Below are 27,858 nucleotides of genomic sequence, written 5' to 3'. Positions count from 1 at the left end.
AGATCCGAGACCCAAGTCGACAAACTTAAGTACCAGGCAATTTCCTAGGGGTCTAGCAGAATAATAAAGTCTTGAGTTTCTTTTTAAACGTTTCCATGGATTCGATGATTCTCATGTCTGGAGGCAATGCATTTAGGTCAATGGAGCTGCAACGTTAAAGGCTCTGTGTGGGTTTTAGTAGATTTACAGCGTGGGTTTTTTATAATGTTCGTATTATTAGATCAGAGGGATCTCACATTTTGCTTTTTCACAATCGCTTCTACTAAATAGTGTCAGCCTGCCATTAAGGCATTTATGGGTGATGAGGAGCGTTCTAAAGCGGACTCTGGCATGTACAGGTAGCCAATGCAGGCTCTGGCTCGCTTCTGACACATGGTCCCTTCGACATAGTCCTTTCACGACCCGCACTGCTCCACTCTGGATGATTTGGAGACTATGCAAGACTACAGCAGTAATCCAGCTTAGAGCCAATTATGGCTCGGGCTAGCATTTCTGCATTTTTCTCAGAGATCAGTGGGCGAAGGTGCCGAAGCAGCTTGATGAAATAAGAAAAGGAGGAGATTAGACTATTAACCTGAGCTTTCATGTTTAAGTTATTATCCGGAAAGAAGCCCATGGTCTTCACTTTCATCTTGACCTCAATGTTACAGTTATCTATGTTAAGATGCTTGAACAGGGGCACTGTTAAGCGCTGACAAGATGGCTGCTTGACTGAGTAGCTCTGTAGCCTGCCCGGACAGCGCGGCGTGCTATTATCCCTCAGAGGCACAATATACTCTTAAATCATCTGTGCGGGCGCCTGTAGCTGGCGGGGAGCTGCACATTCACCCTCGCCACCCGCTGTGCTCCCACACTGGATGATCCTTGAGACTGGCCCCCGGCCAGTGACTATCTCTAAAATTGGCTGCCCTGTGACGGCTCCCAACGCTGTGACTGCTGGCCCTGTCAGGTGCATCGAACGCCAGTAGCTCAGCCTAACCTGCGGATGCCTCACCGATCGTGAAGCTCACTACCTTCCCCCATTCAGTGAATCCTGTCTGGCAGCGGCAAGCCTGGTGAGCACCTGGTTTGACTTGTGCACCATTGAGGTGGAATCCTAACGGCATCTCCATTAACCCCCTGCACGCCCTGCTCAACTTCTGTGGCGCGGCTGTGCTGTGATCAGACCACGCGGACCACCATGTGGGCTATGAGTGCCCAGCCGTGCCGGGCGCAGTGAAAACACCACCTGGAGAGCTGCACAGATGTGTTCAGATTGCTGGGCATAGTTGTTGCGAGGTGTTGACCGGTGATACACGGACGATACATGTAGACTGCCTGCTGCTGAGGACTTGCCCATGCACTGTGCCCGATCCTTGATCCTTCGCACTGGAAACCCACAGAGATATGAGAGCGAGAATTGTGCTTGCTTCACTGTACCTGCCCCGCTTAACTCGTAGTGACCTGCGGCCCTTACAAACCAACCTCAGAGCAGCGGCGACCTGCGCCTCTGCGACCCCTCTTTCACTGCACCACCTCCCTGGGGCACCACTCCACACAGGGCCAGTCCAGACCATTCACTGCAATGACGAGCCCTCGTAGCCCCAGCTGCATCCCGGCCCAAGTGTGCTTATAACCTGTAAAACAACCTTGTTTGCGCACTGCAGTATCTGGGACCCTGTCTCTCCGAGGAGTTGGCGGCGGACTGCCCGCCTCATCAACGCCACACTGTTAACTGTGCTATTGATTCTACAGTGACGCCACATCAAAACACTGCAGACATAATCATATCCCCACCACACACAGGGCGCTGTGCCGTTACTGCGGTCTTGGATACTCAGACTATTCAACTGCGATTGCTCCAGTGTGTACCTACGGAAGACCTGCTACCTAGCGATGCCCTAGGTCTATCCCTGGGGGTTTTGGGCTTCTGCATTGAGATGCAGGGAGCAGACACGATAAGACATGGTCTGGGACGCCTGATGCCCACTCGGCGCTGCTGATAACACTGCAAATCTGTGATCCCGTACCCATCTGGGTTTAGTGGCACCTTCCTCCTACGGTGTCCCCCCTCTAACACAGCTGACATACCAGAGCTGTCTTCCTCATAATTGCACTCTGCTCCCTCCGGAGTGCCTACCTGCCTGCCCTGCACCTTCCCACTTGACGCAAATTTGCATTGGTCCCCAGTCTGCACTGCTGGGCAACACTTCTCTGCTGGCCAGATCGAACCTACTTCTGTCGCTGGATTCGCCCCACCCAGTTTCGCGGCTCTCCCCCTTGAGCATCTACACAACTCGCCAACCACTGCTGACGCATCGCTCCAGGGGTCATGGGCCTCTCAATGCCAACAGCCCTGAACGGGGTTGGCAGACAGCACCCTGCAGATGCAAAGCCCAGGTGTGTTATCTCTCCTCCCCTCACCTGCACCACGCTATCTCTCCAAACTCTCCCCAACACCCTCTCCATCGCTCCCTGGCGACCATGACAAAAGGCTCTGGCAAGAAACAAAGTTCGATCCATATGTTTGCCAAGTCTACTCCTAAAGAGCCTGACATGCCTACAGAATCTGAAGCAGGTACATCTCCCTTTGGCAGTAGCGAACCCACAGAGATACAAAAGCTGATGGACTTTGTGAGGGACGGGTTCACTACTCTCAATACCAAATTGGATGACATGAGCGGCACGATTAGCGCTATTAAAGGCCCGCATGGAGAAAACGGATACCCAAATATCTGAGGTGGAGACCAGAGTCCGAACAACCGAAGACGACGTTACGACACTCAGATCTGACCTCACGGGCCTTACCAAACAGGTACAAGAGATCAGTATGAAGAATCAAGACCTGGAATTCAGATCTAGGCGTAATAATATGCGCATCATTGTTTCCGGAGGACATCATCTCTGGTTCCATGGAAGACTTTGTGGAATGCACACTCCTCATTATTGGACGGTCCTAAACTGTCCTCCTCCTTTGTGATTGAAAGAGCACACCGATCCCTGATGATGAAACCTAAGCCTGAGGCTCCCCCCCGCCCGATTATCGCCAAGTTGTTGAACTATCAGGACAGGGACGCTTTACTTCAAGCCGCCAGAGCTAAAGGAGAGCTACTGGCTTGGATCCAACAAGATTCACTTATACCCTGATTTCTCTGTGGCGGTCCAGCAGGAAGGCAAGTCCTTCTTAACAGTGAAGAGGAGGCTACGAGACCTCAGTGTCAACTACGCCATGGTGTTTCCCACCAAACTCTGTATAGAACACTCCGGGAAAGTAGTCTTCTTCACCATCCCGGAAGAAGCAATGACGTTTCTTGACAAACGCTTTCCGGGATGAAGTAGCCACATTTCTTAGTCATATCCGAATGTGGAGTGCTCACAGCATACTCGCCTGAAATGACTGGCAACTCAATTCTCGTCCATCCTGTCGCAGCTCATTATCCTTTCTAATTACGTTTAAGTAAAACATTTAAATATGTGCCAATTGCTCTTTCTTTTTTGCTTGGTTCACCACCGCAATGCGGGGAGTCTACACAGTGCGAACAGCACCCCATGCTGATTCGCAATTGGTTATGTTACAGTTGTTGCGGGGTTGTCATCCCTCAGTTTGGGTGTGGGATGGGGGTGGCGGGAGGGCTAAGGGTTGTTGGGGTGCAGAAAATGTTCAACGCCAGTGACAGAGTTACCAGATATCGGCGATCTTCTGAAGTAGTTCACATAAGCGATCATGATTTTAATCTAAACATGTCTTGGGTTTACCATCTGATGAAACTCGACAACGGCTGAACCGTCGGGATGTTTAAATTGGAATGTTAGAGGCCTCGGCACTTATGCTAAAATGTGCAAACTACAATTGTATGTGGACCACCACAAGGACCATATCCTCTTCTTGCAGGAGACACAGGCGCAAGCAGCAGGATGTGACAAGTTTGCAAAGAGCTGGGGCACACAACTCTTTTACACCCAGTATTCAACCCAGAGTCACGGGGTAATAACCCTAATACACAAATCTCTCCAATACACTCCCATAGATACACACAGTGATCCTCTGGGGCGATACGTGCTGCTTTATGGTACACTAGCTGGGACGGAGCTGATATTGCTTAACATGTATGGCCCCAACACAGACAAACCTGAATTCTACTTAGAGCTGATAAACATGCTCTCCAAATATCCATTAATCCCAGTCCTGTAGGGGGGGAGAGTTCAATACCATTCTAGATTCCGATGTGGACAGGTCTGGGATTAAAGCCCAGGCGTTGTCCAGGCTGGCCCTATGGTTCTGGAGAAGCAATCTATCCTCTGGGTGGTAGATGCCTGGAGATTATTACACCCGAACTCCCAAGAGTACACCTTCTACTCTTCAGTTCATTACTCGCACTCTAGAATCGACCTTTGGCTTTTATCAGGGAAATTAATCTCTTACATTTCGGAGGCGGCTATACACCCAAGGATGTATTCTGATCATTCGCCAACCCCGGGGTGGGCTACAGTCCCCTGATCGATCTTGGGCTAAAATTTCACGCTCTTTTGGACTCGGTCTACAAAAATGAGCTTGGAAAAAGCATAATTGATTACTTGATTACTTCAAATTCAATACTGGCTCCGTTAACTCCCTAGCAACACTTTGGGATGCTTTCAAAGCTTATATTAGTGGGATGGCCTTATCCAAAGAGTCTGGGATCCTGAAGGCAATACGTAGGTCTATCCTACAATTCAAGACCTCCTTGAAACGACTGGAGACAGCATATACACTGGATCCGTGCTCGAACACGTTAAGTGCCATTAAGGAAGCCCTGAATGCCATTCGTGAGGCCGGCGGACAGAGAACGCATATTCCTAGATAACCCACTAGCTGCAAGACAATATGGCGAGGGTGACCGACCAGGAGGCCTGCTGGCTTATCTCGTCAAACAGGAAGTTGGCGGACACCATATTCCCCCCTAATTGAGGACGCAGACGGAGCACTAGTCCACACAGAAGGAGAAGTGAACAAAGTGGTTTGCTCCTTTTATGCCTCGTTATACACCAACTGTGACGAAGCCCTGGGTACTGCCATAGAAGCATTCTTAGATGCACTAAACTATCAATATTATCCAATGAAACCAGAGAGACTCTGGACGCTCCTATCACAGCCGAAGAACTCAGCCACGCTATTGACGCCCTGCCCCCTAATAAAGGCCCTGGTCCAGATGGTCTCACTGTGGACTTTTATAAATGCTTTCAATCTCTCCTCATTCCCCACCTAGCAGCTCTCTGGGACGAATCCTGTGCTAAGAAATAATTACCCCCCCCACACTCTCAGGCGGTGATAACGATCCAGCACAAACCAGGTAAACCTGCCACACAATGCGGATTGTATCGCCCCTGTCGCTGATCAACAGCGACGTCAAGATATTCGCTAAAGATCTTGCCCTACGTTGGGCCCCATATATGTCTCATTTGATATACACCGATCAGTTTGGCTTTGTCCCGGCCCACTCCACTGCCCTAAACCAGCGATAGTTGTTTAATGTCATATCTCAGATTGACCCTGATGCGAGTGCCGTCACTCCCATGCTGGACGTGCAGAAGGCCTTTGACTCATGGCGCTTCATTGGGTTAAGTTGGAGAGATGTAAAATTGGGCCCCGATTCATGTCCTGGATACAACTACTATATTCCAAACCTGTCGCTAGCGTGTGCACTAATGGTCGACTCTCATGCCCGTTCGATATCGGCAGTGGAACCTGACAGGGATGCCCTCTATCCCCACGTATCATTGCACTAGTCATGGAACCCTTTGCTGATCTTTTACGGTCCAAACACGCTCACAGAGGAATACAACTGATCGGACCTCCAGAGATTGTTTCCCTTTACGTAGATGATGCATTACTGTACAAAAGAGACCAAGATCGCAACCTTAAGCCCATAATGCTGAATGGCTCCCATTTTAGCTCCTTGTCTGGCCTCCAGGTTAACCAGGCTAAATCAGAGCGGTTTTCCCTGACCGATTCCATGTCGCCTCCGACGGATCTGTTGGGGTTCAAATGGGCCCACACAGAGATAAAATACTTAGGGGTTACGATCATTAGGAGCAGCGACTCATTATATGACCGCAATTTCGGATCTTATGTGCAGCAACTTGAACAAAAATTACTCTTGTGGTCCAAGCTTCCCATTACCCTGATAGGTAGTCTCTCTCCTCAAGATGGTAGTGTTACCTCAGATCCTATACCACTTCCTCAACGTTCCTCTGTGGCCGGGTATCGAATTCTTTACTAAACGCTGCTCACTGACAAATAGCTTCCTGTGGCACTCTGGTGCGGCACGCCTAAAATGGTCAACCCTAGTGAGACCACTCAATCAAGGTGGCCTAGCAGCTCCCGACATTGAGGCATATTGGATTGCGGCTCAAGCCCACTATTCTGCATTTTGGTCCACTGAGCACTGAGGACCTACCGCTCCCACACGTGAAAAATCAAACAAATGGCCGTTAGCCCCAGGGATCCCTGCTCCCTCCGCTCCCCCCATCTGGACCGACCCTGGTACACCCAGCCCCTGCAGCGGTTACTGCCCTTGCCTGGGAAAAGAGTCGCAGACGGACGGGCTACCCCCGCCCGTTCCATAGACCTGCCACTATGGGACTGTATTCCCGGGTTCCCCAGGACTAGTATATCTATAGCTGCTAGATGGTCGACAGATGGCTTCTCTACCCTAGGCTAAATGTACGAGTGTGGCTCATTTTTGGGTTGGTCTGACCTGCAGAAGCGCCTGCTGGAAGCTCCTTATGGGTGGCTACAATACGCTGGGTTGAGATGGGCGGTCAAGAAGTGGTGGCCTGAGTTCCCAGCACTGCCCCCAGATGAACTCTTGCTTGCCCTTGTAATGTGCAATTCTGTCCCCTCAGGTACTGTGTCTCGTTTGTATAGGCAGCTTGAAGTACGCTGTGCTAAACCACTTACTAAAAACAGGGAAGCTTGGACCGGAGAATGGATGTCACTGATGAGGTGGGAGGATATGTGCACCGGAGCTCGCATAGTGTCTTTGAACTGAAGGTTGTGCTTGATCTAATTCAAGGTGATGGATAGGTTTCATTACACCCCAGCCAGGCTTCACATCATGTCTCATGACCACTCACCCCCGATGTCCCAGGTGCCATGCTGATAATGCGGGGTACTTCCATATGGTGTGGGTTTGCCCCTGGATTTCTGAATTTTGGGCTAGATATGCGCAACTGTATCTACGATACTTGATCAAACTGTGGAGCCCTTACCCATGAACTGCCTGTTCCATGCTACCCGGTAGCAGCCGTAAACTAGCCAGTTTGTGTATGTTACTTGCAGTACAATGCTTACTATTAGTGTGGCTCAGACCAACTGAGGCCACAGTGGAGCAATGGCTCAGAGACGTCACCTGGGCATCGGACAATGAGGAGAGATGGTCCTCTATGCAGACACCTGGTTGCAGACCACAAGATATATGGTCCCCTTTTAGGGCATACTTCCACACACTGGCCAACGATGGGGCTTGCAGTGTAGATTCAACTGGTCCCTCCAGCCCCGAACGGCCTTCGTAGTTTTTGTGTTAGCTGACTGCAAGTGTACAATCGTTGCCGATGGTTAATTAAAATGTGCTACTCCCTTGTATCATATTACTTGCTCACATGCTATTCTATGTAATGATGTCTGCTTTTCCCTGTTACCTTGCCGAACTCAATAAAGGTTTAAAAAAAAAGAAAAAAAAAGAAAAGAGGCTGCTTGTACATTGAGCCTAACTTTGCGAGCCTGGCATCTGAGCCAATGATCAGGACCTCTGTCTTGGCACTATTCAGTGCCAGACTATTCGCGATCATCCAACAATGAATGGCCCGATAAGCTTTGTTCACCTTTAATTCATCCTCACTATGATAGGGGAATAACACATTGCGTGTCGTCAGCGTAACTGAAAAAAAGAATTCCTTCTTCTTCCAGCATATGGAAGAATGGAATCCTAAAGATGTTATAAAAGCATGGGGACACGCAGGCTCCCTGAGGAACCCCAAACAGCAATGGTGTTGGTTTCACCTCTGCCAACTCGCTAGCCACTCTCATCAATCTACCGCTTTAGAAAGAGGTGACCCATTGGGTGGCCTGGGTGGAAAAGTGGGCAACATCCCTTAAACTGGTGGACAGAATGGAATGGTCCACTTTCTCGTAGGATAGTCTTATCATCTATCATCACCTCTATACATGGTTCCTCTGCCGGGTTGGGTGTAATTAATAGATTAGAACACATCAGGTTCATCTGTGGGCTTTCCTACTGTGTGTATAATGACATCCGAGTCCCTGTGAATGGATTGCCCCCCCACTACAGTCACCCCTCCAAACATCTGCATGGGAGCTACTGACACTGAATCTGCATGTGCCAGAGTCCTGTCATTCTGTTGTGCCACTTACAGCTACTGCATGTGACCCTGCACCTGTGGTGCATATGGTGCCAGTGAATAAGGTTGTGCGGACCGCGGACCCCTACCACTGGGTTTTCTGCATCATATGCTGGTATGCTTGCATGTGCCCATCCTGAGCCTGTAACTGTTGCTGTGTTTGGTCTTGGGCATAATAGTCAGTCTGCTCTCCCTGATATGTGGGTTGATATTGCATTCCCCCATTCTGTTGCATCCCCCTCCCTGGTTCTACACGCTCGAGAAATATGCCCTACGAGTCCACATACCCAGCACTGAGGTGGTCCTCCCACTGGCGTCTGATAGCTCCCTGAAAACCCCTCTTGGCCCTGCTGCATCTGGTGTCCGTACCGTCTTCCTCTGGGTGCTCCTCCCCTCCCTTTGAACCGGCGGTACATGCCGCACTGCCCATAAAAACGCCCCCCGTGGGCTATGGTCTGTACTGCGGCTCACCTGTTCCTTCTGGGCTGGTTAACATAGCCCCTTCTAATGTGTATTTTGACAATTTCTTCTGCACTAACTTAGCCTCTTCTTCCTTTCTTTCCTTGCGCTTCTTTCTCACATTCTCTTGCAGTAGTGTACAATAATGAGTCAAATTTCAGACCAAGGTTGGGCCTCCACCCCTACTAACTTCTTTAGCTGTCTTTGTACCTGCTGAGGTAACCCTTGGCATAATACATGATAGAATAATCCCACTGTTTTGTCCCACGGTTTCTGCGTATCAAGTCTCAATTTTTCTTGGATAGCCAGAACATATTGAAGACGGTCTTCGTCTTCCCCCAATTTACGTTCCATAATTGCGCTAATGTCTGAAGTGTCTGGATACTGCACCCTCAGAGCATGCCACATGACTGCTCGCAATTGTTGAATGGCAAATCATCATGAGTCGTGTTTTGCACGGTCACCCCTGGGTAGCCAGTGCTTTTCCACACATCATCTGCCCCCGAGAATGGCTGAAAGTAAGCTCTTCATGTCTCCCACTGTTAATGTCGTTCCTGCTGTCAATCTTTCTATCCCATATATCCACTTGCCAGCTCCCGCAGTGAACAAATGTAGCTTACACCTCAAATTATCCTTGTCAATTTGTTGCCATGGTATATATTGAGGTTGTCCACCCTTCTCCAATAGTGGGCACTGTGTCAGTACTACCCCTCCACTTTGCCTCCCTTTGTCTTTGGTGGCGGTAAACGCCCTGGTCATGTCTCTCTTCTTTTGTCTAGGAAGGTCTCTATCACTTTGCGTACATGGGGTAATGCTGTCTGTGCAATATATCCCTAGAGCACTGCAATCTTTCCCCTCTGTCTACTCATAATCCGTCTGCACTTTTATCGTCTCGCACATTGTGTCTCAGTCTGGGCTCTTCCCTCGAGAATTATGGAAGGACCGCCCTACCCCTTTGTCCTCACTCCCCACTAAGTCGCCATGAGACCCTGTGTCCCCATCAGCGCTTCTCATCAAAGTTCTCTTGAAAGCTAAGCCTTCTCACCACTGATCCTTCCTGCTGCCTTTCTTCTAGGTGACTCATACTTCCGCACGCCCCCTCACGGACGAAGCAATCTCATCTCTATCCATCCGTGCGGTAGCTCTGCTACATTTTCCTGCCTCAGTCTTGCTCACCCCTCTCTTGCGTCTCTCTCTCTCTCTCTTTGTCATCACTAAGACATTCGAAACCCATCTTTACTTTTACTTCCCTTTTGGCGCGCCTGTCCTCTTCTCTGCGACGTCGCTCTCTTTGGAGTTGTTCCACTTCCAACTTTCTCTTGTCCTTTATTTGCACTTGCCTTGCCCCTCGTCCTCTGTCCTCCTCCTTGCCATGTCCTCAAAGCTCTCTCCGTCTCTGTGCTTTCCGCTCCTCTCATGCCTCCGCTTTCTACTCCTCCCTACGTACCTTTTCATTCTCTTCCTTCTCCTCTCTCTCTCTTCTCTCTACTTCTTCCACTACCACTGCCCATTATCTCGCTTCATCTGCGTCCTTACCACTCACAGCACTTTGCTGGTGCCTCCACTGTCTCCCGCTCCCTTCCTGTCTAATTTAAGCAATATCTGTCTGCCTACCCACTCGTTGGAAACTATGAGTTCCTTTCCCTCAGCGCTTCCCCCTTCTCTATGCTGCTTTCCTTCAAGCATACCTGAATATTGCTGCACTCCTTGCCTTCGCCACCTGTGCCTTGTGCTCCCCTAGTCGCTTGTTCGGTCCCGTCCTGCCTCTCCCTTTTGGTATACACTAAGCGTGCATTTATGGGGTTTGTATAACATGCTATGCTCTATACACAGGGATACCGTCATCCATGATCCAAGCTCTAACGGCCAGACAACAGGAAATCCAATATTTACATAACTTCTGTTATCCGTACCCTTAAGCCAATCATCTAGGCCAGCAGCCAAAACTGATCACCTCAAGATTGAATGTTCCCTAGCCACAAACAAATAACATCCGCCTCCACTTGTTATCACTCCCAAACCACCCAACAACCACCCTCTGTCCACCCCTTCCCCTGTTTGCCATATAGCTTAGTCTATACTTACACTCTGTGATCAGCTGAAGTCGCTCGGTCACCGGCTCTCCCCCAAACATGCCACTCCACCCTTCCTATCTGCAAGGCGTCCCACAAAAAGCTGGCAGGTATTTCTCCAAGGCAGTAGCTGAGGACCTCTTCACGGGGTGCACCTTCCGTATTTCCCTCGGTCTCCGTGGGTCACCTCACAGCCCTCCAGGCATTGCAACAGGGTGAGCCGGCTTTATTGCGATCAATCATCGCCAACCATCCTCTGCTACCACTTGAAGTTTTCCAGAGGACTGGCGGGATTGCATAAACAATACAACAAATCGGCAGAGTATCTAGGGCCCATCAGAGCCTCCCCTGGCAATAACTAAATACTCAACCATGGGGCAACGATTTCTGCATTTTATTTTCCAATAGACAGGTATCATAAAGGAAATCGCAAATCTCCAGCAATCATAGCTTCTGAGCTTGTGTCACCCAGTTTTGTACCTAGGTGACGTCACAAACATCAACACCGTCCCCAAAAACCTATGGGATAACCCAATTGGTTAGCTCAAGTCTACTAACTATGGAACCCATATACATCTGGATTTTCACTAGTCTAGCATGTCAGGTGGCTTCACCTGAGACTTACCCAAAAATCTATCACTTTTTTGTAGGGTTACACGAAGACCATTAGCCCATGCAACATTCTCCACCTCCCCATGATCAGAGTGTCTGGATTGGCTAAAGCGGGTCCCCCAGGCCTGGGACCCTGTTCTGTTCACAGCGCTCAGTGTACCTTTTTAAAGGTAGTCAGAAAGGCTGTGTGTTCCCATTGTTGCCACTGGTCTGATCCCCTAGCATGAGACAGTGCCAGCAGGTTGCAATTTTGGTGGACAATGCCGCATGTATCAATCTATTTTGCTTCGATGTGAACAGCTTCTCTTCTCACCATGAATAAATAGCCATTGTTTGACTCTGCTGGGTCACATGTGTGGAGACCGCGAATTAAGCCTTCCGGTCTGCAATTATGAGGATTTTAGTGTGAATTCTCACAAGTGGCTCACTGCCTTGGTGATCAGGAATGTTTCACCCGCCCTTGTGATTGGCCGCGAACACGGTCTCTGTGCTTAGTGCTGCTGAGCCTGCATCTCTCCCTCCATGTATTTGAGGCATGTGTTTTCATGCTATTCACTACAGTCGTTCTATGGTTAGCCCTATAGGTTCCTTATATATTCCCGTAGTTCCTTATAATTGTGTCAAGACGTGGATTACCGTGAAGACTAAAGTACCTCCGTCCCCAAGCACCAGTCAGAGGTGATATTGACTCGCTGACTGGTTATTGGGCCCACAGGTGGGCGGGAACGGCCGCACTGGATTCCCTGGTAGCCGAAAAGGAACAGAGCAGAATTAAGGATACTGGGGTCAAGGACACAAGGAACAACACAGGACCAAGGTAACCACCTACCTATGGGGAGGGAGCAGACACACCCAAGAAGCAGGTCACGCTCCCCTCTCGGAGGTGCAGCACAGGGTATCAAACAAGTTTCAGCAGTAGACACCAACCAGGCAGTCTTTAGGTATCCACAAAAGTACAGTTCAATATCCAAGGTAAATCCAGAAGCCAGTTCAACACAGCACAGGGAGGATCCAAAAGGCAGTCCAATAAACAGTCCAGGGGTCGAGCACACCAGAGAATACAGCAGGCAGAGAAGGAAGGAAGAAGCAGGCAGCAAGATCCAAAGGGTTAACCAGACGCAGTCGGTAGAGCAAAGCAGGGTCAGTTCTAACGAGAGCAAGAGAACAAAAGCACGCATGAAACGCCAAACGCCGGCCGGAGCAACACGTTATGACCCACGTGAATGGAGGTGCGCATTCGCTGCGCATCGGAAAGTCGCCATGGCAACTGCCAGCTGGATCACGGCTTCCTCGACAGCCGCGCAAATCTCTGCAGCCTCCCCGCACCGCCCCCATGCCGGGAGACAGGAGCGGAAAGACAGGGGTGGCAACCATGACCCCGCGAAAACAGAGAAGCAGGACCAGGACGGCCCCGGAGTCGGCAGAGCGCTGGTTGTCTGGGAGAGTGACTGCTCTGGGGGCGAGAAGGAAGTGAGCGTGTGACAGATTGGTCGCAGCAAAGCAGTTGCAAGCGTGGTCCACGTGTGTATGAAAAGCTTTCGACAGCATGTAAATATATCTGTCCTGTGAGAAATCTGAAGGTGTCTCCCTAGCTAGTCCCCGGGATCTGTCATTCAGGTGGCCAGGACACGGCCATCGATATTGGATCCAGTTCCTGGGGGTGGACCAGTGAGGGAGGATCACCTGGATGGGAGTGGGCGACAGACGGTTGAGATGCGGTATTCCCCTTCCTTTAACACCTTCTCCCCATCCACTCACATAGGACATTCTAAACCACTGACCCGCTTTCTAAAACTAACACTTTCGCACAACACAAAGGACAGCGGACTAACACCAGAGCCGTTTACCCGACATGTCCCAGAATCACACTGTTCTGACTTGAGAGTCGTGTAGACCGATGAGACCTCCGTCCCCAAGTGACGCACAGGGGAACTAATAGAAACCCGCTGTGCGACCTTTGAGGCCACAGGTGGGAGATGTCTTCCCAGATCCACGGAACCTCTGGAACACCGATGCTGCTGTCAAAAGGGAACGAGGTTAAGTACCAGGCAATGACAATACAATCAGGTAAACAATAGGATCTAAAGAGTCTTACCTATCTGGTGTTGGGGAAACCCAGGTAACCTAGTAGAGAGGTTCGAGACTCAGATGATGCGGCGGTCCCTGGAATAGTAGAACCGCAGGTGAGCGTGGATGTAGGGTTAGCCACCTGTAGGAGAGAGGGCTTGACTTGAATCCCAAGAAGGGAAATGGCGTAGAAGTTCAGCAAGGTATCAAAGGATGATCCAAAGACTAGTCGAGGTGAAGTCCAAAATCCGGTAACAGGTAAACAGTTCCAAGCAAAGGTACAAAGGGGTGTCCGAAGGAGTCCAAGATAGGGTTCCGTGATCAAAGTAACAAGGAGCAATTCGTACCGCCAAACAGGGTCTGAAGACAGCTGAGAAGCAATGAGCATTCTGTCTCTCAGACCTTTATACTGTGTCTCTCTGGGTCATGTGACGTCTCTGGGTCATGTGACGTCCACCAAGGTCACGTGAGGAACGCCACACTGGATCACGTGACCGACGTGAAGACGTAACGCTGCCCCTTCTGCTATATGTTCTCCAAGGCAATTGCCAATGCAGAAAGGGTTGCAATCGAGCCCGTACACCAAAGCTGGTACGGTGTTTTTGGTCCTTTGGGTTCACCGAATCACTTGAGCCTCGAACCGTGGGAGGAGATGTTGGGGGAATGTGCGCAGTGTTCTGATGTGGAGTGGACTGGTGTGCAGAGGATCGCCTAACATAGCCCCCCCCCCCCCCCAACGGCCCACGACCCCGTGGGCAGGACGGATGATCCTTATGGAAGCGGGCCACCAACCGAGGGGCGTTCAGATCTAAGGTGGAAACCCATGAACGCTCTTCCGGGCCGTAACCCCTCCAATCCACCAGATATTGGAGCCTACCCCTAAACCATCTGGACCCTAAAATGGCCGACACCTCAAAGACATCAGGAGAGGTCAGGGACACCGGTGCAACAGGGGTTCGAAGACGGACGGAATCAGGACAAGGTTTGAGGAGGGAGACATGGAACACAGGATGGATACGCCAAGAACTAGGAAGCACTAGACGAAAAGCCACCGGATTCACAACCTGAGAGATCACATACGGGCCGACAAAACGAGGTAGCAATTTCCGGCAACCCACTAGGCGAAGATGACGTGAAGACAACCAGACCCTAGAACCCACCACCAGAGGGGGAGCAGCTCGACGTTTGCCATCCACACGGGCCTTCATAGAAGCCTTTGCTTCAGTGAGATGAACCACAGTACTAGCATGTACAGCAGACAGATCCCCAAGACATGTCGTAGCCGCAGGATTCGAAGAACTAGAAGCATCAGGGACCGGCAAGACTTTGGGATGTTGGCCGTAGAGGGCGTAAAAGGGAGAATAACCAGTAGCTGAATGAACCGCATTATTGTACGCGAACTCAGCAAGCCGTAAAACGGCCAACCAGGAGGACTGATGTTGCAATATAAGGCAGCGAAGGTACTGCTCCATAGATTGATTCGTCCTTTCGGTCTGCCCATCGGTCTCAGGATGATAGGCCGAAGAATACCTGGTATCAATGCCCAGTAATTTCGTCAACGACCTCCAGAACCGAGAAGTGAACTGTGATCCTCGATCGGATATAATGACCGAAGGAAGGCCGAATAACATGAACACATGTTCAAAAAACAAGTCCGCCAAGACCGGGGCCGAAGGAATGCCTTTACAAGGAACAAAACGAGCCATTTTTGTGAACGTGTCCACCACTACCCAGATGGAATCAAAGCCTTTCGACTTGGGGAGATCGGTAACGAAATCCATAGTCAACGTATGCCAGGGCCTGGGAGGTACCGGAAGCGGAAGTAACAACCCAACCAGTCGACCCCTTCGATGTTTAGCCTGAGCACATACTGCGCACGAATTGACATAACATTCTACATCGCGCTTCATAGAGGGCCACCAACACCAACGCTTGAGAAGATCTAAAGTGCGCTCTTGACCGGGATGGGCATTAAAGGGAGCATCATGAGACCACTCAAGGGCCAGATTACGAGTGTCAGGTGTGGGAAGGAACAAACGTTCATGTACGAAAGGTAATCCATCAGAATACACTCGGTCCCATTCTCGCAACTGATCGGAATGATTGCTAGTCCAGGATCGGACCGAGTCTAATAATGACAATGAGGGTGTACAAAGACAAATCACATGACTCTTTCCGAGAACAGTGTCAGGGAAGGTTGGCAACTCGACCCCCCCCGGGGAACGTGACAAGGCATCTGCTTTTCCATGTGAAGTGCCAGGACGATGCATAATACGAAAATCAAAAGAGGAAAAGAACAGATGCCATCGGACCTGTCTGCCATTAATGCACTTCAATGAAGCCAGATCCTGTAAATTCCGATGATCTGAGTATACAGTGATGGGATGTTTAGCCCCCAGAAGATGATGGCGCCAAACAAGAAAGGCATCCATGACAGCCAAGAGTTCCTTCTCCGTAACGGTGTAATGAGTCTCAATACTGGAAAACTTACGGGAATGGTATGCCACTGGGTGTAACTTGCCTGTTGTAGGACATGTTTGTGATAGTACCGCACCGAGAGCAAAAGAAGAGGCATCCGCCTCAACTATGAACGGAAGATCAGGATTGGGGTGCTGGAGTACCGGTGCGGTAGTAAAGGCGGTTTTCAAAGCTTCAAAAGCCCCCTGATGTTCTCTCTGCCAACGATAGGGTACCTGAGGACTGGTCAGAGCCGTGAGCGGGGCAACAATTGTGGAAAAGGAAGAAATGAAACGTCTATAAAAGTTGGCGAATCCCAAAAAGGCCTGCAAGGACTTGAGTGTTTGAGGTACAGGCCAATCTAATACTGCTTTAACGTTAGATTCGTTCATGGATAACGCCCCAGGGGTAATGTGGAAACCCAGAAACTCAACAGACGTTTTATGGAACTGACATTTCTCAGGTTTGGCGAATAAGGAATGTTCTCTCAGACGGGATAGTACTTCTCGGACATGCTTTACATGGTCATCAAGACTACGAGAAAAGATTAAGATGTCGTCCAAGTACACAACCATGTATACATCCAGTACATCCCTGAATATGTCATTCATGAATCGTTGGAATGTGGCCGGGGCATTACATAGGCCGAAGGGCATGACTAGATATTCATACAAGCCGTAACGAGTACAGAAAGCAGTTTTCCACTCGTCTCCCTCGCGAACGCGCACTAAATTGTATGCGCCGCGTAGGTCAAGCTTGGTGAAAACAGAAGCATGTGATAAATGATCCAGAAGTGGTGTGATTAACGGGATTGGATATCTATCCTTTTTTGTGATAGCGTTAAGACGCCGATAATCCACACAAGGACGTAAATCCCCCTCCTTCTTGGGTACAAAGAATATAGGGCTTGCCGCTGGTGAAGTAGAGGGGCGGATATGCCCTAAACGAAGGGCGTTCTGTACATACTCTTTCAACGCTTGTTCCTCCGAAGGGGACAAGGAATAGATCCTGCCCGAAGGAATAGTGGAATCAGGGAGTAATTCGATTGGGCAGTCATATGGTCTATGTGGAGGAAGTACCTCGGAAGAGCCACGATCGAAAACTGATTCGAATGCTTTGTACTCAGGTGGAATCCCAGACACCAAGCCCCCAACAGTATGAGAATGCACAATGTCTGGATCGTCAACAGTCAGCGTGAGTTGGGCTAAGGCTCTCAAGACCCGAGAAGGTGTGTCAGTGGTTTGATGGACCGGGAGACAATAATTCTGACAGACCTCGGACTCGAAGAGCACAGTGCCTGACTGCCAATTGATCAGCGGATTGTGTTCACGTAACCATGGAATCCCTAATATGATACCGAATTGAGGTGTGGTAATCAAATCAAAACTTAAGGTCTCTGTGTGAATTTCTTGTATGTTCAACAAGAGAGGTGCAGTTTGGTGTCTAACAGGACCAGAAACTAACGCAGAGCAGTCTACGGCTTGGACATGCTCAGGTCGTGTTTTTACCACTAGAGGTAGGTTGAGGGAATGGCCCAAATCAATGTCTATGTAGTTACCAGTAGCACCTGAATCAATGATGATATTGACTGCATGAAGAAGGCCTGTAGAGGGACATAGAGTAGCCTTTACAGAGATGGGTTGAACACGAGCAAAGGCAAGAGGGGTACCCGGAGGTGATGACGGGACACTCGACCTGTTCTCCGGATCTAAGGTCGAGCTGTCCGAAAAACCTGGCTCTTCTTGGGACGTCGAGGACACTCTTTCACAAAATGTCCAGTGGTGCCACAATAAAAGCATGCATTATCCACCCTCCTACGTTCCCTCTCAGATGTTGTAATAGGACTACGTAAACCTCCCACTTGCATAGGTTCTTCTGTACTGGGAACAGGAGTACTAGCAAGAGTAGGATGGGAAGAGACCCCCAATTCGGCTCTACGCTCCGATCGCCGTGCATCTATCTGCAGGGCGAGATCAACCAATTCCTGATACTGAGTGGGCACAGAAGGGATCACTGCTAAAGCATCTTTCATGATGTTACTCAACCCCCTATAAAAGACCACCGCCCGCTTGTTTTCTGGCCATGATGTTTCAGCAACTAGTTGATTGAACCGGGTGATGTAGTCTATCAAAGTCCTTCTACCCTGAGTTAATTCTAACAACTCCAAATCCCTAGACTGTGCCTTGTGTCGGGTATCGAATACTCAAGACATTTCTAGAACCAACAGATCAAAGTCATAAAGGACTGGGCTATTATTCTCCAGCAGGGGATTAGCCCAAGCGGCAGCTGTCCCGGCTAAATGGGAAAGGGCAAAAGCGGCTTTAGCAGTGGAAGTAGGAAAGGCCAAAGGTCTGCATAAGAAATGTAACTTGCACTGATTAACAAAGGTTCTGAATTTCTTGGGGTCACCTTGATAGCGTTCAGGAGCAGCCAGGGGGGAAGGGGTTGGGAGGACCACAGGAGTTGGGGCTGTAGTAGTAGCCAAGGGAGGGGGTGTAGTTGAGGAGCTAGCAACTCCAAACTCAGGGTCTGCGGGAAGGGAATGCTGAACACTCTGTATGGAATCTAACCTTTGGTGGATCACCGTGTTCGCGGCGGCCATATCTGCCCTTAATACTGTAAATGCCTGGACTAAGGCAGCTATGGGTTCTTCCGTGGATCCCTGCATCGTCAAACACGACTAAACGGCTTCTCAGTCTGTTCTGACTTGAGAGTCGTGTAGACCGATGAGACCTCCGTCCCCAAGTGACGCACAGGGGAACTAATGGAAACCCGCTGTGCGACCTTTGAGGCCACAGGTGGGAGATGTCTTCCCAGATCCACGGAACCTCTGGAACACCGATGCTGCTGTCAAAAGGGAACGAGGTTAAGTACCAGGCAATGACAATACAATCAGGTAAACAATAGGATCTAAAGAGTCTTACCTATCTGGTGTTGGGGAAACCCAGGTAACCTAGTAGAGAGGTTCGAGACTCAGATGATGCGGCGGTCCCTGGAATAGTAGAACCGCAGGTGAGCGTGGATGTAGGGTTAGCCACCTGTAGGAGAGAGGGCTTGACTTGAATCCCAAGAAGGGAAATGGCGTAGAAGTTCAGCAAGGTATCAAGGGATGATCCAAAGACTAGTCGAGGTGAAGTCCAAAATCCGGTAACAGGTAAACAGTTCCAAGCAAAGGTACAAAGGGGTGTCCGAAGGAGTCCGAGATAGGGTTCCGTGATCAAAGTAACAAGGAGCAATTCGTACCGCCAAACAGGGTCTGAAGACAGCTGAGAAGCAATGAGCATTCTGTCTCTCAGACCTTTATACTGTGTGTCTCTGGGTCATGTGACGTCCACCAAGGTCACGTGAGGAATGCCACACTGGATCACGTGACCGACGTGAAGACGTAACGCCGCCCCTTCTGCTATATGTTCTCCAAGGCAATTGCCAATGCAGAAAGGGTTGCAATCGAGCCCGTACACCAAAGCTGGTACGGTGTTTTCGGTCCTTTGGGTTCACCGAATCACTTGAGCCTCGAACCGTGGGAGGAGATGTTGGGGGAATGTGCGCAGTGTTCTGATGTGGAGTGGACTGGTGTGCAGGGGATCGCCTAACACACACACAGATCTGACGGCCCTTTCCCTTCCCCACAGGGATAAAAGGTGGACCCAGAGAACACAGTACGAGCAAGGTGAGCACGACAGAAAGCACAACGAGATGGCCAAGCAGGTGAATTCAAACGAAGGAGAAAGGTGGCAGGAATCGATAGGGTGGCAAGGGAGAAGTGACCTTGCCCTTTTCATCCCAGACCTGTGGAACCATTGTGGAAGAGACCCTAAGAGCATGAACAATAGCACCAGTGTCTTGTAGCATATGTCAACGGTACACAGGGCAAGCCTACGCCGATAAGCAGTAGCGAGGGAAGCTCCTGTGACCGTGGTACTGGCCTTGACTCCGATGAAGAAGAAAAGCCAAGCGGTTAATCACAGCCGGTGAGTCAAAGGGGAACCGATAAGAACCAGGCTGTATTGAGGGAGAATCACAAAAGTGGCAAGTTTTGAACCAAGTTTGATAATCTATGAAAGAACTGCAAGGAGAGTTAAGGGAAGACCAGCTGCAGAGGGAAATCGGCACCACGTGGCAATAAGGTCAAAGTGGTCATACAGAGGGTTAAGCAAAATCCCTGTACAATTGAAAGACTTTGATCTATAAACTAAGTGAAAGAAAGGGAAGTGAAACCTGCAGTAAGAAGAAACAAGGGAAGTGAATCCCAAGAGGGGCAAAGTCTAAATTCCCAAGAAACAGTATGTTTGGAACTGTTTAAAAAGGCATTAAGATTTGTGGAATACGATACAAGAAGGGTCAGCACCCAAAACAGAGGGACCAGGGGTGAAGCAGTTACCCTACGTGAAACTGTGATAAACAATTGAGAAGGGTCAGCGCCCAGAAGAGGGGGCACGGGGTGAATTATGATCACCCTAATAAACTTTTCATTTGTTAAAGGAGCTTTTGTTTTGTTATTTGGACATGTCAGGTCCTCAAAGGCAAGAGACTTTCAAGTGAAACATGACTTGGCCATCGGCGGCCCTGCCAGTTGACAGTTCGAGAGTGTGTTCCAAGAGCTGCCAATACAACTGTCGTCTCGTGCTGGAGAAGCCCGAGACTGTCCTGTGCTCCAAGCTCCCATCTTACCCCATGTCTAAAACGTAGGCAAGGGAGACCCAGGCTACCGCATCCTGACATATTATTTGAGAACACTTCTTTCTTTTCTTGAGAACTATCCCACACTCCTTTTTGTATTAGTTGTGAGGTATGGCACTAGGTTTCTTAGTATAGGCCCTTTTTATTTTGACAACGCCACTAGGACTGCCTTATTTTTAATTTGATGGTTGACGCTTGCTCCCATTTTAGATGCAGGTGTAGGTGTAGTTGAGGTGTTTTTCTAACCTGCATACAGCAGTCATTGTTCAATAAACATCCTTAAACTATGATCACTTGTGTCTGTCTTACTTGTTGCCACCAGGAGTTCCTCACAGCTCTCTATCTACAGGAGGAATAAGCATGTTTTTCATGTGTGCGTCTGTCTGCTTATCTTCATGCAGAGGTGCATATTTGCTTCATGAATAACGCGGCTATGTTGTGTTGTCACTAGTGACATCATCAGTCAATTCATCAATGAGCCACCTTTCTCCTCGAAGCCACCAAATGGATACTGTTTGAAGGGCTGTCTAAGAGAATATCTGTCATATCTTTGATATACTGGAGCACCTAGCAGTTGACCGAACTAGTTACACCTTTCATTCTTCATTCTAAGGGTTGACATAGAGGACATGATAGCCATTCCAGGTACCCTCTCTTCACTGGGATAAAACAAATTTGCCCCTTAGGTAAGGTGGCATCCTGATCTCTGCATCAGGTGTATTGCATTGTACAAGCCCTGCAACAAATACCATCTAATCCAAATATCCAATTGTTCTGGCCCTTGGGAGGCCTTGAAGAATGTGGTTGTGTTTTAGTTTTGTTACATGGTTTCAGAATCCAGGCTCTTGATCCCTGGGATCCAAGGTATTTGCCCCTAATTGCACTGACGTGCTCTGTTCTGCTGTGCCTGGAGGACTGCAACATTTAGTCTGGGGGACGGGGGGGGGGCAAGTTTACTTTTCTGGCACATAGTGCATCGCCCAAGCCCACAGTGCAGCGGTCACAACATCCAGAACAAGTACACTCAATACCAACCTCGACCCCTCCCACACATTCTTAAGTATATATAGTAGACATCATTCACTTTACTTTTCTTTTATGCAACATATTTTTCTATGTTTGAGGTTTCTTAGAGACCCGGGCCCCTGGAAATTCTCCTACTTACCAAACATAGTTAAAGTTATTTCACCAGGATAATATGATTGGTGAAATGGGAAAGCTGGATTTTTAGCCCAATGTTCAATGTGTTACAGTTTGTAATTTGACAGCAGGCTACATCTCTCAACTCGTCTTTAGTTTAGAACAATGCAAAAGGTGATCGAAGCTAGAGAATTCATTGGTAGAGCAGAGCCATTGCTGAACTGGGTTTGCTCCCAGAGTGAAACAAGTGCTGGCATGGCAAACGTCCCATACCCGGCTTCCAGCACCTCAGCCCACAACACAAAACCCATACATACCCGCCTGTGTACCCAACCCCCCCACAACATAAGACCCTCACATGTCATCTTGCCCCCTCAATAGTATGTTTAACATACATTGTTAATATTCTTTATAGAATAACACTACGAGTGATGTTTTCTCTACAGATAGGTAAGGAATATAAGGCATAGTGATGAAAACTGATTTGCTCAGTATCACATAATTTGTGAAGTTTGCAAGGTGGGGATTTTGGCCCAATCTTCCTGGTTCCATAGTTTCCAATTCAGAAAGAAGGGGAGACTTCATCTTCTCCTATTCCATCTTCAATATTAGAAACAAAACAAATGTTTTCTGCTAAGTTGTTATTCAAGGGATAAACTACTTTACTGTTCAATAAATCTGGTTTTCAAAGCACCAATATATCTAAAATGGGGTGTGAATATATGTTTAGTTTTAGTGTCTCGTAGATATGCATATTGGCCTAAGCACATTCGCATCGCACTGTGAACCCACTGTGAACCCATTGCCACACTAATGGTGGCCGCGCTGCCATTTTGTTTTTCTCGCCATTTTAGATGCAAGGTTCAGGTCAATTCTTTGCTCATTCTGCCTTTCACACATGAACCTTTAGCTAACTACTAGGCCGGAATGCACATTCTGCTGAGCGTCTTGTTTGTCTTACACTGTAGAACCTTGAAGTGTGTGTAGAAGCATCGCTAATCTAGGAGTTAGGTGCCCGCCTGTCTCAACCATGTTTTGCCCATCGAGCCATTGAGCAATCAATTGTAATAAATGTGCCACTGCTACGGGTTCCTCTAAAGAAAAACCCTATTCCCAAGCTTTAGAGCAGACTGACCTTATGTGCCAGGAGCAACACAGATAAGCTGTACAGCAAATGTTACCTTGTACCAGAGAACACAATCTGCCCCCATGCACTGATTTGCCCCGCTCGCAGGCATAAATTGTCAATAGGAGGACGGGGAAAATGCAGACTTGTTGCTTTAGTAACATTACCTACGTGGAAAGGTCATGAACCGTGTGGACCCCGTCACATGAAGGGGCTGGTCAAGTGTCACAAATGTAATTCTGTTCTGTATATATGTGTGTATTTCTGGTTGTTCGGGGCTCTCTCCCGCCACAGTGTCTGTACGCATGCATCGTGAGTCGCTGAGACCCCAACCTGGGTTGTGAATAAATGCGTTTTTTGGACCTCGTGACTGGCTATTTCCATTTCTTTGTTCTAAGCCTCATTTTGTGGTCTGACATGTATATATCATATGGCCTAGGCGCGATTGTATTCAATGATGTTTGGCATCGACAGACCAGACATGCAACCGACCTTCAGTGGTCAGTCCTGGGTTGTTTTGAGTTGGCGAGAATAGAATACTTGGAATCTGTAATGTTACATAAGAAAGCTAGTCCAGCTGCATTTGATGCTGTTAGAGACTGGAAGAAGGAAGCGAATAAGCGACTCAAAAGTAGAGAGAAGCATGCACGTAGACACATGACAAATGCTGAAAAGGCATTAGTACAAGATCAACAGAAACAGCGCGAGGCCATTAGAAGCATGGGCAGGGCCTTTCAGTTAGATGAGCACAAAATATATCCATCGCAAGATTTGCATGTGTCGAATGAGTTGTTGAATAAGCTACTGAATGAGCAAAGGTCTGGTTCAGGAGCTGATTCAACTGCACCGCCTCCTTATGTACCTCCCCTTGCACCTGCACCGGGTCCAACAGTAACAGCTGTCGCTACACCCATTGTTGTTCCCACTGCACCAGCATTTCCTCCACCACCGAGTGTGCGGGATTTATTTTTACTTTCTTTACCGGCTGCCTCCACTTCCACTACCTTACCAGTCATTGATACTGAATCGAGAATAGTAACACCTAGTACGATATCTGCAGACAGATCGAATGAGCTGCGTGATTGGGCTGAAACGTACATAGAGCGGGGTGATGAAACTGCTACCGTAAATGCAATGTCTGACCATGGGGGTATTCCTGTACAGAAAGTGTTGATAGAACAAATGTGGGTGTATCATGCTGAAATTTGGAGCGATTTGACTGACTCAGCTATTCCACAAGAATTGCGAGACTTGATATTTTTGTCTCGTTCAAGGGATACCACGACTAAAATACGTGAGCATGTTGCGAAATTGTTTGTGTACAAGAGAGAACTTGATTGTCTGCATAGAGATTAATTGAATAAAGCAACATACCTCGTACGTACATGTGAAGCAGCAGCGCCTCGGATGGTGCCGCGGCGGCCGCGGCGTGAAGCCGGCCCACACGGGTCGGGAGGCGCTGCCGAGTCCGCGGCCAGAGAGAGGAAAGGAAAACCCGCGGAGGCTAGCCGCGCGACTGAAGCCGCTACGGGTGGACCCGGCGGGGCCGCGGAGGAAGCCGCTATGTGCAGCCGCGGCGGGGCCGCTCGTCACTCACCTGTTCGCCCCAGTCCGGGGGGTGGGGAGCAGTGTTCACGACGGCGCCGGGACACGGGGGAGCAGCGCCCGGCTCGCTGGTCCCGTGCTGCTCATGACGCTGCTGGAGCTGCACGTTGCAGGGGGGGAGGGCCCAGCCTCAGGACGCGTCCCTACGCGTCGCGGCCACAACCGCATGGCCAACCCCACCGCCCTCCACCAGCAGGGGAACGGGGCCAACACCACCGCCCTCCACCACCAGGGGATCGGGAAGAGCAACACACTGGGATGGCAACCCTTAAGAGAGGTGGGACCATGTCCCAGGAACCAATAAAAAGGGGGTTAACTCAAACCCTCAGGGATTGGTGGGGGCTTGATACCTCCGGCTGTGATAAAAGAGCGACCAGGATGACTAATGGTTGGTTCTCATTACACAGGACACGGGGAGGAGAGAGGAGAGCGAACCAGAGTGGTGGGCCTATCCGGACAGCGGTTCGAGATAGGACCAAGCCAGGCCCAACGCCGTTGTATTACAGGAGGACAAGATACCGGTGAAGATAACCGGGAGGACTTAACAGTTTTTCTTTCAGCATCTGCTGCCTTAAGCAGAAATAAATATTATTTCAGCACTATTCTGTCTCCGACTATAAATCCACACTTCACACTGGCGACGAAGGTGGGATTTTAGACAGCGCGATGGAGTCATTGATAAAGACCTTGTCTGAGGGCCAACAACAATTGCAATAGATGCTACAACTGCAGTCCCAACAAGCAGCTGCGGATCGGCAAGCCTTTCAACAAGCCATACAGCTGCAAGGCTCTATATTGACCACCGCACAGGACAACCAGCATGAGGCCATGTCCCGTCTCACCGATGCAGTGGCCAGCACTAGAAACCAACCACTGGTGCCCTCGGCCCTCGGCCCTCCTACAAAAGTATAAGGATGGAGAGGATCCCGCCTTCTTCTTTACGAGTTTTGAACGTATAGCCAGAAACGCACAGTGGCCTCCTGACCGGTGGGGTCAGTACGTCGCCCCCCTACTGTCCGGGGTGATGCAGGGCGCCTATCAGGCGGTAAACCCCAACGGCAACACGCCGTACGGGGAGATCAAGGCTGCCGTACTAGACCGCTTGGGCCTGGACGACGAGGCCTACCGGATCCGACTGAGGGAAACCAGGCTCAGGACCGGGGAGAATCCACGCCAGCTGTACTATAGGATAAAGGACCTAGCAGAGAAGTGGTTGTCGGCTCCAAACCCCGCTAACCAACCCCTAATCGATAAAATCATTCTGGAACAATTTATCGAAGCCCTGCCCGGCCAGATGCAGAAATGGGTTAGGCAACACCATCAACCCACCCTGACCGAAGCCGTGGATATTGCATCGGCATACCAGAAGGCAGGCCACTTCCGACTACCAGCTACAGGGGTATCGGCCCGCACCGCCATCCCGATATCCGAACCCCATATGATTAGGGGTAACCGAGCCTTACCCATAAGATGGAGACCTCCCGATGAGAACAACAGGAGACCCGAAGACAAGAGACCAGGAAACGAGGAGAAGGCCCCAGCACCGACCTCTGGTTACAAGCAACCGCAGTGCTATGAGTGCAACGAGTGGGGCCACATAGCCCGGTTTTGTCCCAGGAGAAGAACAGTTGAACACATGGACATCGGCTATCTGACCCCGATAGACGAGAACGGTGTCCCAGGACCATATGTGGTGGACGTTCGAGTCGACGGCCGACCATCACGTGCCCTTTTGGACAGCGGCAGCAGGCAGACCGCCATATCACCAACTGTGAGTAACGCTCCCTGCTTACCTAATGTAACCGTACCTATCCGATGCATTCATGGGGACACCAAATGTTATCCGATGAAGGATGTAGTAATTGACTTGAATGAAACCTCCTCTCCCTTGAGGGTTGCCGTCCTACCTTGTCTCCCAACCCCGGTGGTAATTGGGACCGACCTCCCCGGTTTCGGTCAGACATTAAAAGATGCCAGGGAGGGGCAGTCCCCGTCCAAATCCGATGTTACAGGAACCGACCCCGTCTCCCAGGAACCCCCTCCCGGGCGAAAGAGGAGGACCCGGAATGCATGGTGTCAGGCCAGTTATATGACCCGGCCTATCGACTGGAAGCTAGAAGACAACGAAGACACCATAAGGGGGGAGACCCTAACTGACCCCACCCTACGAGTGGCCAGAGAAAGGGCCGCCCGGGAAGGGGAACCCAACATCGCCAGAGGCCCAGGGTTTCTACTGCGACAAGGTCTCCTATACCGAAGGTATAAGGGTGACAACGACGCCATGAAGGAACAACTGGTGCTACCAAAGAACCATCGACTTATAGTGATACAATTGGCCCACAACCATCCCTGTGGAGGTCACATGGCCTCTCTTAAAACCCAACAAAACCTACTAAAGAGGTTTTACTGGCCCGGCATATATGGGGAGGTCGCCCAACACTGCAAGAACTGCCCCACCTGCCAATTGACTAGCGGGGTTCTACCCGCAAGGGCACCACTACAGAAAATGCCCCTCATTTCAATCCCATTCCAGAGGATCGGCATGGACATAGTGGGGCCCCTGGAACCAGCCAGCCGTGGTTATAGATACTTACTGGTCGTAGTCGACTACGCCACTCGATACCCCGAGGCCTTTCCCCTAAAGGGAACATCGGCCCGGTTGTTATGCGACCAGCTAATTCCATTCTTTGCCCGAGTAGGGATTCCCTCCGAGATAATCACTGACCAGGGGACCAATTTTATGTCGACCCTCTTAAAACAAGTATGTGGACAGTTCCAGATCAACCAGTTGAGAACCTCAGTATATCATCCCCAAACTGATGGGCTGGTAGAACGTTATAATCAAACAATCAAGAAGATGTTAAGAAGGGTGACGGGACCAGACGGAAAAAACTGGGATCGGGTGATTCCCCTAGTATTAATGGTGTTAAGAGACACCCCCCAGTCGTCCACCGGTTTTTCTCCCTTCGAGCTCTTGTTTGGGAGACAACCTCGAACAATACTAGACCTGGTTAAAGAGGAATGGGAAACCTCAGAAGAAGTGTCTTTAACCGAGTATACAGAGGAATTAAAGGAACACCTAACCGCACTACGTACCCTGGCCCAAGATAACCTTGGACGTGCACAGACAACACAAGAAAGAAACTATAACAAGGGGAGCCGTATGAGAACCTTTAACCCAGGGGACCAGGTATTGGTACTCCTGCCCACTAGCACCAATAAACTGTTGGCTAGATGGAGAGGGCCGTACAAGGTCACGGA

General features: G+C 49.7%; 1 protein-coding gene across 2 annotated transcripts in view; it reads right to left on the bottom strand.

The window, feature by feature from the left end:
* The window catches only part of AP1G2 (adaptor related protein complex 1 subunit gamma 2), a 742,171-nt gene that overhangs the window by 629,224 nt on the left and 85,089 nt on the right, over positions 1-27,858 (bottom strand). The gene's annotated exons all lie outside the window — the stretch shown is intronic.

This window comes from Ambystoma mexicanum, chromosome 13 (genome assembly GCF_040938575.1).
Source record: "Ambystoma mexicanum isolate Mex_15411 chromosome 13, UKY_AmexF1_1, whole genome shotgun sequence".
Classification (NCBI taxonomy): domain Eukaryota; kingdom Metazoa; phylum Chordata; class Amphibia; order Caudata; family Ambystomatidae; genus Ambystoma; species Ambystoma mexicanum.
Note: the sequence above shows the minus strand (reverse complement) of the source record. Positions and strands in the feature narration are given on the sequence as shown.